Here is a 13,142-nt window from a genome sequence, read left to right as displayed (position 1 = left end):
GAAGCACAAAACAGCAACACAGCAAGTTGCAACCATTTCGTTAGATGAGGAGGAAGAGGCAGTAAGTATATTTACTACAATATGTTATTGTGAATGTGATTGATTTAATACAAACCAGTTAAACAGATATTAATGTTTTTATTTTCAGTGGTTTGATGTGTACTACCGATATGTTCGACCAGCTTTTCTTAAGAACTCTGATGACACGGAAGCAGATGAGAGCTTCTTAATTTCCACAACCGGGAACCCGATCTACAACCCATCCAATGATCTACAAAGGTTTCATTCCAAGTAAGTACACCACTGTTAAGTAGAACACTGTTTAATCATTCCACAATACTTATTTGACAGTACAGTTTTCTGAAACCAAACTGTTTTCTTGATCTTTCATCAGATACAACTTGCCCAACATCACGAGCCAGGTAGCAAGACGAGTTATGGAGACAAATACCAAAGCCAGCTTCACAGACCAACAGAAGGCCCTTGTTGCTGACTACTTGGCCCATACAACTGCTACAGCTGAAAAGCATTACCGCATGAAGACACCAGTCAATGCCTGCCTGGGAATGAAGCTGATCACCAAAGTTGCCATGTCCGATGAATCTAAGTAAGTATTTACACAAATTATATAAATTACACTTTACATTGTCTTGTAAATGCTGCTACATATAGATACAAATGTGTTGTTATTTTTCCTTTTTCAAGTATTGAGACTGAAGGCCCCTCCTGTGCAAGCACAAGTAGAAAGGGAGCATTGTCCAGCTGCAAAGAGTTGGATAAGGCCCAGGCCTTGAAACTATTCTATGAACACTTCCCTGTCACAATTGATGGACAATCAATCAAGAACAAGGACAGACGACTGATTGTAGGAATGCATGAGAGATATTGCTACGACAAGTGGAGAAGCCAGCAAGTGAAAATGAGACGGGATTATGTGATCGGTACGAAGCAGCTAAAATACCCTAAACTAAATACAATTTTGATATATTAATTATTGCAAATATGTACTTTGTTTAGTCAGTAAATAAAGTAGTACTTGATAAGGGCTTCTACTATTGAATAAATTAAATTATTAATAACACATTTCTTTTTTGTTACAGCACACTTCCCCAGAAGACAACCCACTGCACGTCAAGTAGAGAGATACATTGAAAGGCTGAACTGGGAGAAGAACAAAGTGAAAGTGGAGACTGTCCTTTGTCACTGGCAACCTTCAATTAACACTGACACACCTAAAGACAACAAGGCAATTATGAAGCTGGTGAAGTCCCAGAAGTGGAAAGGACTGTACATTGCCAGTGACCCTGATAAAGGAAAAAAGGTAATGACGACACGTCCATTTGCTAAAGGGGAAGTTGTCTGTGACTACCACGGTCTCCCACTCTCAGGGAAGCAGGGGAAAAAATTGTTGGAAGCAACAGAGAATGACGAGATGGGGTTCCTTTACTTCTACAAGGAATCATCAGGGAAAACCTACTGCATAGATGCAAAGACTGTGCCCTGTCCTTGCCACCCAGAGATGGATACATTTGGACGTAGGATAAATCATTCCAGAAAGAGAAGCAACATAAAGGGTCAGCTTCAGCAATTAGAAGAGGGTGGCAAAGTGTGGAACGTCATCCTTTTTATTGCCCTACGAGACATTCAGGTGCAACAAGAACTGTTATTTGACTATGGGGTGTCAAGAAAATCTTTTGGTGGACAAGGAGAAGATTTGGAATGGCTTGACAACTAGGTCCGTCAGCTTGAAATCTGATGGGACTCAAAACAACCCCCCTTGGGTTGTGCTGTGGCAGAGATATGAGAGTGACATTTGGAGGTGTTCTTCCTAGCCTGTAAACATTTAGTTCTCTTCTGTTGATATACATATTGAAAGATAATGTGCAATAATTACACAATTAAAATAATAAATCACCACAAACATGGCTTCATCGTTGTTCACAGTTTATTATCATCCTTTTTCATCAGAGAGAGACAGACAGAGAGACTGTCTGTCTGTCTGTCTGTCTGTCTGTCTGTCTGTCTGTCTGTCTGTCTGTCTGTCTGTCTGTCTGTCTGTCTGTCTGTCTGTCTGTCTGTCTGTCTGTCTGTCTGTCTGTCTGTCAATTCAAGGGCTTTATTGGCATGGGAAACATGTGTTAACATTGCCAAAGCAAGTGAGGTAGATAATATATAAAGTGAATATATACACTGGAATTTCACCCAGTAGATATGGGAGTTTTTCAAAATTGGATTTGTTTTTGAAATATTTGTTCATCTGTAAAATCTGAGGGAAATATGTCTCTCTAATGTCTCTCTAATATGGTCATACATTGGGCAGGAGGTTAGGAAGTGCAGCTTGTTTTCCACCTCATTTTGTGGGCAGTGAGCGCATAGCCTGTCTTCTCAACACAGATAATCCTTATAGATAATCCTTATACGGCCTTTCTCAATAGCAGGGCTAATAGCAGCTCATGTCATGTTGATCAAAATATAGTAGATGGTTCTCTGTTGAATCTTACCCCTCAAAACATCTAGATATTAGTTCCTTGCATAAGCCATTACATGCAAAATTGTTGAACTATTTGTCATAAACTGTCAAGCATAGACAGAGTTAAGGAGCTACGATACCAGTATGTACAGGTAAAACATATATCTATGTAACTACTTGATGCTCATAGAATTCATCCCACCTTATTCACCCCTGCAGGCTGCAATGGATGCAGCATGTGAGGACATCACAGTAGATGCCTGCAGAGGATGGATAAGGCATTCCAAAATATTCTTTCCACGTTGCATTGGAAGGGAAAATATCCGGTGTGATGTGGATGAGAATATGTGTAGAGACAGCACAACAGTGCTGCAGGCAAAGTTGTGCCGTAGGGGTGGTTTCCTGTGTTTCTTTCTAATTTAGTTGTTTTTCCCTTTGTGCCCCTTTGGGTTGTCCAGTCTCTTTCAATCAATAACCCACATACAGTCATATGTAAATAGTACTGTTGAAATTGATATATGCCATAGAAGTGCAGCCTTGTGCATTTTCAATACAGTAACTGTCATCCAAACTGTAGCCTAAAAGTTTACATCAGGTAATACTATCATTCTGATGACACTGACATGATCATTGGCATGAATATTTACTTTTGAGAGATGTACTATGGATTTTTAGTGACTGACTAGCTTTAGAAACATATATATTGTATATTGCAGTTTGTACAAATAGTTCTGAGAAATGCACTTATTATTTTGCACATGCTACGGATGATGCGGAAAAATGCACCAAAGCGACTGAGAAAAACTAAGTAGTAACTTCATTACATTTACTGATTGTGCATTCACTGTCTTACAGAATACAAAGAAGGATCCCTATTGTGTGCAGATTTTGCATAAAGAACCAGGAAAACATATCTATACATCTCACCAGAGTGTGCATGAAGACAGAATCAAAAGAAAAAATTCACCAGGAAGTGAGCAAATCCCGCGATTTGATGATTGAGTATCTTTGGCACTGCAGGATCATTGACTACAAAACACTCAGCTATGTTGTGACACAACCGGACAAAGTCCAACCTTTGATTAAGGATCTTGAAAAACTGGGTGGTTTTGTGATCAACAAGCCAAAAGAAGAACAAGTAACTGGGTAAGCACTGATAAAATAATATATGTGCAAGTTACATGCTATTGGAACTCATTTGAAATGTTGTCCAATTATGTTTGATTGTTAAAATTGTATAAATGTTTGTTAATCTGTGTGATATTTCAGCCAAGTGGAAGTGGCTCAAGTGTTACCCCCAGTTACAGATGGATTTATAGATGAAGAATCAGACAAGGAAGATGACCAGTCGGCATTGTACCAACCGTAAGTAAATAAATAGAAATCAACTCATTAATAGCAAGTACTACGTATAAGTATATAAGCAAACATGGGTGTATTTTATTTATTCTAATCTGCATACCAAATATTTTCCAGGCCATTGAGCCAGTCATGGGACACCAAACTGAGAAAGGGGATGCAAAGCAGTGGTTTATACCAAAAGCACCCTCTGGATTGTGATCTGCTGGCTGGATTTGGGAAATTTCTCCGTGACGACAACAACATTCCCAATTTCAAACAGGAGGTATGTACAGAGATTTTACTGTTTACATATTTCAATAAGAATGAATAGATTATAAAGTAGTTATTAACTATGTAATTAATATTATTTACATTTTCATGTACAGGTTGCAAATGTGTCAAGGTTTTTGTTTTACATGGACTCAAACAAACCATCGCTGGATTTTGTTAATAACTTGGAAAAAAGCAGATCATTTTTTACCAAGCTTGCAGACATTGGACAGAAGAAGCAAACCATTGCCAACTACATGAAGAATCTGAAGAGATTTCTTCGGTACATCATTGCCATTACAAGCCTTATTCAGACAGACAGAGCCTTGTTTGAGCAATGCAAGCATTTCCTCCTATGCTTGAATGAACTGCAGAAGTCCATGAGCAAGCAGGTGTCTAAGGAAATTACTGGGAAAAGGTATATATTTCAAATTGATCCTCACAGAAATGTATTTTAAAATAAGTGTGTATTATTAATGTCTTATTGTTTTTGTGCAGTTACACACAGATGGTGTCAGTTACGGAGACACCACATGAATGTTGGGAACTTTTGAGGGTGGCGAAGAAGGAATTTCTGTGTATCATTGGGAAGGCCATGAATGAAGAATGTTGAATGTTTCCTTGCTGGAAACTGAAAGACTGCACATTCTGTACTACCTTGAGTCTCTGCTCATTCTGACACCTCTCCAAAGGGCTGGAGTGGTCAAAAACTTGACCGTAAGTTAACTAATGTCATAAATTTGCTATAATGTTGAATTGTATTTGCTTCTTTGGCATGTGTTATTAATATGTCACTGTTCCAAATGCAGCTGAATGTCCTAAATGTAAGTGCATTTAGGACAGTATTTTTAGGTTACCAGGTGCCTACCTTCAAACACCTGACGAGGTGACTACTTGAAATGAGGAGATTATTTTTAGGTTACCAGTTGCACGGTAATTTATTTTTCCGGCCCAATTCAGTTATTTCAAAAAAATATTGAACATACTTCCCGAAGGGCTAGAGGTCCCAGATTTCGTGTCATACCCTCTCTCTCAATGGGCAACAAGTACAGCATGTAAAAAACAAAATGCCCTGGTAGGAACCTGTTTCCAGTAACATGCACTTTTTCCCAAAAATTAAAGCACAATTTTCTATTAAAAGCTTCTATACAAAAACGGTTTAAATGAAATGAAAATGCCCGACTATGTATGCCCTTTTGTTTAAAAAAAACCCATCCAGATTGGACATGTACTTTTTTATTTATTCACGTTTTGGTGTACCGGAATATAGCCCAACATGGCGGCCAACAAAGGTCAAATAAGGCCTTGAGGCCAGATAGAGGCATATAAACTGGTTAGGGGTGTTTGTATTTTAGGCCTGTATGTCCCTTCATCCCATGAGAGAGAGTTTATCCTTTTAAGCCTCTGTGTGTCCTCTCATTCCCTGAAAATGTCATGTTTACTGGTTAGGTCAAATGAGGCCTTGATGCCTTTTTGTGACCTCTGCTGCCCAGATAGAGGCATATAAACTGGTTAGGCCTGTATGTCTCTTCATCCCATGAGAGAGAGTTTAGCCTTTTAAGCCTCTGTGTCCATTCATGAACATATATCTCCAATTTTAAACCACAGTCTCTCTGTCTAGCTCTCTCTCTCTCTCCTAGATTGCCCATCCAAAGTGGTTTCCAAGGTTATTGTTCTGTTAAAGGTCTCTCAGATTCATTTCACACCTCTGAGTGGGGGTTTCAGTCTACCCTGAATAGAAAATGTAAATATGGAAAAGGGGTGGGCCTATCTGATTGTAATTTTGAAGATAAATGGTTCCTAAATTCAGTCACTACAGAACGCCACAGTGTAAGAAGCCACTAGGTAGGAGCTTGAAGATGAATGATTGCCTTTTCCCATGTTCTGAAAGAATTTAATTTAGATTGTACTTCCTTTTCCTTGGAGCAAGATGGCATCTGCAACTGGTACTGGTTCAAGGTAAGTTCTCTAAATCAAGGGAAGAGGACACCTTTCATGTATACTCTCATTTGGCCCTTTCTCTTAAATCAGACCATAAATTAATTGCTTTCTATCATGTTTGACAGAGGGTTAGAGTGTGAGAGTGTGCAGAATGTTTTTGAAATCACTTGGCAACTCTTTATTTCTGCGTTTTGTGGTTGAAAAATGATGTTCTGTGATCTTCTTTTTCTTAGATCAAAAGTGCTTGTACAAATTCCAAATCATCTAGTCACTTGTGCACATCATTAAAGCAATTTCTTATTCCTTTTGAACAAATTGCAATTGATAATGTACAAGTGTCAGCTTTTTTCCACATTATCAAATGCTCACATCTAGGCATTAGTTCCTTGCATAAGCCATTACATGCAAAATTGTTGAACTATTTGTCATAAACTGTCAAGCATAAACAGAGTTAAGGAGCTACGGTACCAGTATGTACAGGTAAAACATATATCTATGTAACTACTTGATGCTCATAGAATTCATCCCACCTTATTCACCCCTGCTGGCTGCAATGGATGCAGCATGTGAGGACATCACAGTAGATGCCTGCAGAGGATGGATAAGGCATTCCAAAATATTCTTTCCACGTTGCATTGGAAGGGAAAATATCCGGTGTGATGTGGATGAGAATATGTGTAGAGACAGCACAACAGTGCTGCAGGCAACGTTGTGCCGTAGGGGTGGTTTCCTGTGTTTCTTTCTAATTTAGTTGTTTTTCCCTTTGTGCCCCTTTGGGTTGTCCAGTCTCTTTCAATCAATAACCCACATACAGTCATATGTAAATAGTACTGTTGAAATTGATATATGCCATAGAAGTGCAGCCTTGTGCATTTTCAATACAGTAACTGTCATCCAAACTGTAGCCTAAAAAGTTTACTACATCAGGTAATACTGTCAAAGTACACAGTTACATTGACAACATGCCATTGTTTGTGAACAATGACTCAATGACTTATCATTCTGATGACACTGACATGATCATTGGCATGAATATTTACTTTTGAGAGATGTACTATGGATTTTTAGTGACTGACTAGCTTTAGAAACATATATATTGTATATTGCAGTTTGTACAAATAGTTCTGAGAAATGCACTTATTATTTTGCACATGCTACGGATGATGCGGAAAAATGCACCAAAGCGACTGAGAAAAACTAAGTAGTAACTTCATTACATTTACTGATTGTGCATTCACTGTCTTACAGAATACAAAGAAGGATCCCTATTGTGTGCAGATTTTGCATAAAGAACCAGGAAAACATATCTATACATCTCACCAGAGTGTGCATGAAGACAGAATCAAAAGAAAAAATTCACCAGGAAGTGAGCAAATCCCGCGATTTGATGATTGAGTATCTTTGGCACTGCAGGATCATTGACTACAAAACACTCAGCTATGTTGTGACACAACCGGACAAAGTCCAACCTTTGATTAAGGATCTTGAAAAACTGGGTGGTTTTGTGATCAACAAGCCAAAAGAAGAACAAGTAACTGGGTAAGCACTGATAAAATAATATATGTGCAAGTTACATGCTATTGGAACTCATTTGAAATGTTGTCCAATTATGTTTGATTGTTAAAATTGTATAAATGTTTGTTAATCTGTGTGATATTTCAGCCAAGTGGAAGTGGCTCAAGTGTTACCCCAGTTACAGATGGATTTATAGATGAAGAATCAGACAAGGAAGATGACCAGTCGGCATTGTACCAACCGTAAGTAAATAAATAGAAATCAACTCATTAATAGCAAGTACTACGTATAAGTATATAAGCAAACATGGGTGTATTTTATTTATTCTAATCTGCATACCAAATATTTTCCAGGCCATTGAGCCAGTCATGGGACACCAAACTGAGAAAGGGGATGCAAAGCAGTGGTTTATACCAAAAGCACCCTCTGGATTGTGATCTGCTGGCTGGATTTGGGAAATTTCTCCGTGACGACAACAACATTCCCAATTTCAAACAGGAGGTATGTACAGAGATTTTACTGTTTACATATTTCAATATGAATGAATAGATTATAAAGTAGTTATTAACTATGTAATTAATATTATTTACATTTTCATGTACAGGTTGCAAATGTGTCAAGGTTTTTGTTTTACATGGACTCAAACAAACCATCGCTGGATTTTGTTAATAACTTGGAAAAAAGCAGATCATTTTTTACCAAGCTTGCAGACATTGGACAGAAGAAGCAAACCATTGCCAACTACATGAAGAATCTGAAGAGATTTCTTCGGTACATCATTGCCATTACAAGCCTTATTCAGACAGACAGAGCCTTGTTTGAGCAATGCAAGCATTTCCTCCTATGCTTGAATGAACTGCAGAAGTCCATGAGCAAGCAGGTGTCTAAGGAAATTACTGGGAAAAGGTATATATTTCAAATTGATCCTCACAGAAATGTATTTTAAAATAAGTGTGTATTATTAATGTCTTATTGTTTTTGTGCAGATACACACAGATGATGTCAGTTGCGAAGACACCACATGAATGTTGGGAACTTTTGAGGGTGGCGAAGAAGGAATTTCTGTGTATCATTGGGAAGGCCATGAATGAAGAATCCTTGCTGGAAACTGAAAGACTGCACATTCTGTACTACCTTGAGTCTCTGCTCATTCTGAAACATCTCCAAACGGCTGGAGTGGTCAAAAACATGACCGTAAGTTAACTAATGTCATAAATTTGCTATAATGTTGAATTGTATTTGCTTCTTTGGCATGTGTTATTAATATGTCACTGTTCCAAATGCAGCTGGTCGAATGGCTCTCAAGGAAACCGTGCAAGTTGCCAGATGGAGAGAATTGGACTGTCATCGGTGTTAAGAAGCACAAAACAGCAACACAGCAAGTTGCAACCATTTCGTTAGATGAGGAGGAAGAGGCAGTAAGTATATTTACTACAATATGTTATTGTGAATGTGATTGATTTAATACAAACCAGTTAAACAGATATTAATGTTTTTATTTTCAGTGGTTTGATGTGTACTACCGATATGTTCGACCAGCTTTTCTTAAGAACTCTGATGACACGGAAGCAGATGAGAGCTTCTTAATTTCCACAACCGGGAACCCGATCTACAACCCATCCAATGATCTACAAAGGTTTCATTCCAAGTAAGTACACCACTGTTAAGTAGAACACTGTTTAATCATTCCACAATACTTATTTGACAGTACAGTTTTCTGAAACCAAACTGTTTTCTTGATCTTTCATCAGATACAACTTGCCCAACATCACGAGCCAGGTAGCAAGACGAGTTATGGAGACAAATACCAAAGCCAGCTTCACAGACCAACAGAAGGCCCTTGTTGCTGACTACTTGGCCCATACAACTGCTACAGCTGAAAAGCATTACCGCATGAAGACACCAGTCAATGCCTGCCTGGGAATGAAGCTGATCACCAAAGTTGCCATGTCCGATGAATCTAAGTAAGTATTTACACAAATTATATAAATTACACTTTACATTGTCTTGTAAATGCTGCTACATATAGATACAAATGTGTTGTTATTTTTCCTTTTTCAAGTATTGAGACTGAAGGCCCCTCCTGTGCAAGCACAAGTAGAAAGGGAGCATTGTCCAGCTGCAAAGAGTTGGATAAGGCCCAGGCCTTGAAACTATTCTATGAACACTTCCCTGTCACAATTGATGGACAATCAATCAAGAACAAGGACAGACGACTGATTGTAGGAATGCATGAGAGATATTGCTACGACAAGTGGAGAAGCCAGCAAGTGAAAATGAGACGGGATTATGTGATCGGTACGAAGCAGCTAAAATACCCTAAACTAAATACAATTTTGATATATTAATTATTGCAAATATGTACTTTGTTTAGTCAGTAAATAAAGTAGTACATGATAAGGGCTTCTACTATTGAATAAATTAAATTATTAATAACACATTTCTTTTTTGTTACAGCACACTTCCCCAGAAGACAACCCACTGCACGTCAAGTAGAGAGATACATTGAAAGGCTGAACTGGGAGAAGAACAAAGTGAAAGTGGAGACTGTCCTTTGTCACTGGCAACCTTCAATTAACACTGACACACCTAAAGACAACAAGGCAATTATGAAGCTGGTGAAGTCCCAGAAGTGGAAAGGACTGTACATTGCCAGTGACCCTGATAAAGGAAAAAAGGTAATGACGACACGTCCATTTGCTAAAGGGGAAGTTGTCTGTGACTACCACGGTCTCCCACTCTCAGGGAAGCAGGGGAAAAAATTGTTGGAAGCAACAGAGAATGACGAGATGGGGTTCCTTTACTTCTACAAGGAATCATCAGGGAAAACCTACTGCATAGATGCAAAGACTGTGCCCTGTCCTTGCCACCCAGAGATGGATACATTTGGACGTAGGATAAATCATTCCAGAAAGAGAAGCAACATAAAGGGTCAGCTTCAGCAATTAGAAGAGGGTGGCAAAGTGTGGAACGTCATCCTTTTCATTGCCCTACGAGACATTCAGGTGCAACAAGAACTGTTATTTGACTATGGGGTGTCAAGAAAATCTTTTGGTGGACAAGGAGAAGATTTGGAATGGCTTGACAACTAGGTCCGTCAGCTTGAAATCTGATGGGACTCAAAACAACCCCCTTGGGTTGTGCTGTGGCAGAGATATGAGAGTGACATTTGGAGGTGTTCTTCCTAGCCTGTAAACATTTAGTTCTCTTCTGTTGATATACATATTGAAAGATAATGTGCAATAATTACACAATTAAAATAATAAATCACCACAAACATGGCTTCATCGTTGTTCACAGTTTATTATCATCCTTTTTCATCAGAGAGAGACAGACAGAGAGACTGTCTGTCTGTCTGTCTGTCTGTCTGTCTGTCTGTCTGTCTGTCTGTCTGTCTGTCTGTCTGTCTGTCTGTCTGTCTGTCTGTCTGTCAATTCAAGGGCTTTATTGGCATGGGAAACATGTGTTAACATTGCCAAAGCAAGTGAGGTAGATAATATATAAAGTGAATATATACACTGGAATTTCACCCAGTAGATATGGGAGTTTTTCAAAATTGGATTTGTTTTTGAAATATTTGTTCATCTGTAAAATCTGAGGGAAATATGTCTCTCTAATGTCTCTCTAATATGGTCATACATTGGGCAGGAGGTTAGGAAGTGCAGCTTGTTTTCCACCTCATTTTGTGGGCAGTGAGCGCATAGCCTGTCTTCTCAACACAGATAATCCTTATAGATAATCCTTATACGGCCTTTCTCAATAGCAGGGCTAATAGCAGCTCATGTCATGTTGATCAAAATATAGTAGATGGTTCTCTGTTGAATCTTACCCCTCAAAACATCTAGATATTAGTTCCTTGCATAAGCCATTACATGCAAAATTGTTGAACTATTTGTCATAAACTGTCAAGCATAGACAGAGTTAAGGAGCTACGATACCAGTATGTACAGGTAAAACATATATCTATGTAACTACTTGATGCTCATAGAATTCATCCCACCTTATTCACCCCTGCAGGCTGCAATGGATGCAGCATGTGAGGACATCACAGTAGATGCCTGCAGAGGATGGATAAGGCATTCCAAAATATTCTTTCCACGTTGCATTGGAAGGGAAAATATCCGGTGTGATGTGGATGAGAATATGTGTAGAGACAGCACAACAGTGCTGCAGGCAAAGTTGTGCCGTAGGGGTGGTTTCCTGTGTTTCTTTCTAATTTAGTTGTTTTTCCCTTTGTGCCCCTTTGGGTTGTCCAGTCTCTTTCAATCAATAACCCACATACAGTCATATGTAAATAGTACTGTTGAAATTGATATATGCCATAGAAGTGCAGCCTTGTGCATTTTCAATACAGTAACTGTCATCCAAACTGTAGCCTAAAAGTTTACATCAGGTAATACTATCATTCTGATGACACTGACATGATCATTGGCATGAATATTTACTTTTGAGAGATGTACTATGGATTTTTAGTGACTGACTAGCTTTAGAAACATATATATTGTATATTGCAGTTTGTACAAATAGTTCTGAGAAATGCACTTATTATTTTGCACATGCTACGGATGATGCGGAAAAATGCACCAAAGCGACTGAGAAAAACTAAGTAGTAACTTCATTACATTTACTGATTGTGCATTCACTGTCTTACAGAATACAAAGAAGGATCCCTATTGTGTGCAGATTTTGCATAAAGAACCAGGAAAACATATCTATACATCTCACCAGAGTGTGCATGAAGACAGAATCAAAAGAAAAAATTCACCAGGAAGTGAGCAAATCCCGCGATTTGATGATTGAGTATCTTTGGCACTGCAGGATCATTGACTACAAAACACTCAGCTATGTTGTGACACAACCGGACAAAGTCCAACCTTTGATTAAGGATCTTGAAAAACTGGGTGGTTTTGTGATCAACAAGCCAAAAGAAGAACAAGTAACTGGGTAAGCACTGATAAAATAATATATGTGCAAGTTACATGCTATTGGAACTCATTTGAAATGTTGTCCAATTATGTTTGATTGTTAAAATTGTATAAATGTTTGTTAATCTGTGTGATATTTCAGCCAAGTGGAAGTGGCTCAAGTGTTACCCCCAGTTACAGATGGATTTATAGATGAAGAATCAGACAAGGAAGATGACCAGTCGGCATTGTACCAACCGTAAGTAATTAAATAGAAATCAACTCATTAATAGCAAGTACTACGTATAAGTATATAAGCAAACATGGATGTATTTTATTTATTCTAATCTGCATACCAAATATTTTCCAGGCCATTGAGCCAGTCATGGGACACCAAACTGAGAAAGGGGATGCAAAGCAGTGGTTTATACCAAAAGCACCCTCTGGATTGTGATCTGCTGGCTGGATTTGGGAAATTTCTCCGTGACGACAACAACATTCCCAATTTCAAACAGGAGGTATGTACAGAGATTTTACTGTTTACATATTTCAATAAGAATTAATAGATTATAAAGTAGTTATTAACTATGTAATTAATATTATTTACATTTTCATGTACAGGTTGCAAATGTGTCAAGGTGTTTGTTTTACATGGACTCAAACAAACCATCGCTGGATTTTGTTAATAACTTGGAAAAAAA

General features: G+C 38.3%; 2 long non-coding RNA genes across 2 annotated transcripts; both read left to right on the top strand.

The window, feature by feature from the left end:
- Positions 1-510, top strand: LOC135533769 (uncharacterized). The gene is made up of 3 exons (XR_010454584.1): positions 1-61; positions 149-291; positions 395-510. It is a non-coding gene; the product is annotated as an uncharacterized LOC135533769 (long non-coding RNA).
- An 8,384-nt stretch (positions 511-8,894) lies between these two features.
- Positions 8,895-9,404, top strand: LOC135533768 (uncharacterized). Its single transcript, XR_010454583.1, has 3 exons — positions 8,895-8,955; positions 9,043-9,185; positions 9,289-9,404. It is a non-coding gene; the product is annotated as an uncharacterized LOC135533768 (long non-coding RNA).
- The last annotated feature ends 3,738 nt before the right edge of the window (positions 9,405-13,142 follow it).

Source organism: Oncorhynchus masou, unplaced genomic scaffold (genome assembly GCF_036934945.1).
Source record: "Oncorhynchus masou masou isolate Uvic2021 unplaced genomic scaffold, UVic_Omas_1.1 unplaced_scaffold_2644, whole genome shotgun sequence".
In the NCBI taxonomy this organism is placed as follows: Eukaryota; Metazoa; Chordata; class Actinopteri; order Salmoniformes; family Salmonidae; genus Oncorhynchus; species Oncorhynchus masou.
The sequence above is the reverse complement of the archived record's forward strand: the minus strand, read 5'-3'. Positions and strand labels throughout refer to the sequence as shown.